Source organism: Galeopterus variegatus, unplaced genomic scaffold (genome assembly GCF_000696425.1).
Source record: "Galeopterus variegatus unplaced genomic scaffold, G_variegatus-3.0.2 Scaffold0, whole genome shotgun sequence".
NCBI classification, from domain to species: Eukaryota; Metazoa; Chordata; class Mammalia; order Dermoptera; family Cynocephalidae; genus Galeopterus; species Galeopterus variegatus.
The window spans coordinates 651878-652367 of record NW_007726111.1 but is presented as its reverse complement, the minus strand read 5'-3'; positions in this window follow the sequence as shown (position 1 = coordinate 652367).

Below are 490 nucleotides of genomic sequence, written 5' to 3'. Positions count from 1 at the left end.
AGACCTGAAGCACTAAATCATAAGAGTCAGTATTAAAGACAAAACCACATTACTAACTTTCACCACCTTTGGAGTCCATCTTTGGATGAAATTGCTTTAATAATTGGTATAGGTGTGTACACATTCACTACTTCTGTCATCATGAGCCTAATTAAATAATATTCTGCTGAAAAAGAGGGAGGTCATAAAAAATTTACCTGTTCCAAATAAATATTAAGCTTTGATACAGTATTTGGAGTAATTTTTTCTATAGTTTTATATGCAGAAGAAGTCACATTTTCATCCACTATTATTGGTCTGAATAAAGCTATCTGAGTGGGTTTTTTTTTTTTTTTTTGTCTTTTTTTCGTGTCCGGCAACAGATCGCAACCCTTAGTGTTGTGCCCGTACCAGACCGGGACCGGCAATGGGATCGCAACCCTCGGTGTTGCTCCCGCCCCTCGCTCAGCCAGTGAGCGGGAACCGGTCTGTATGTGGGATCCGAACCCTC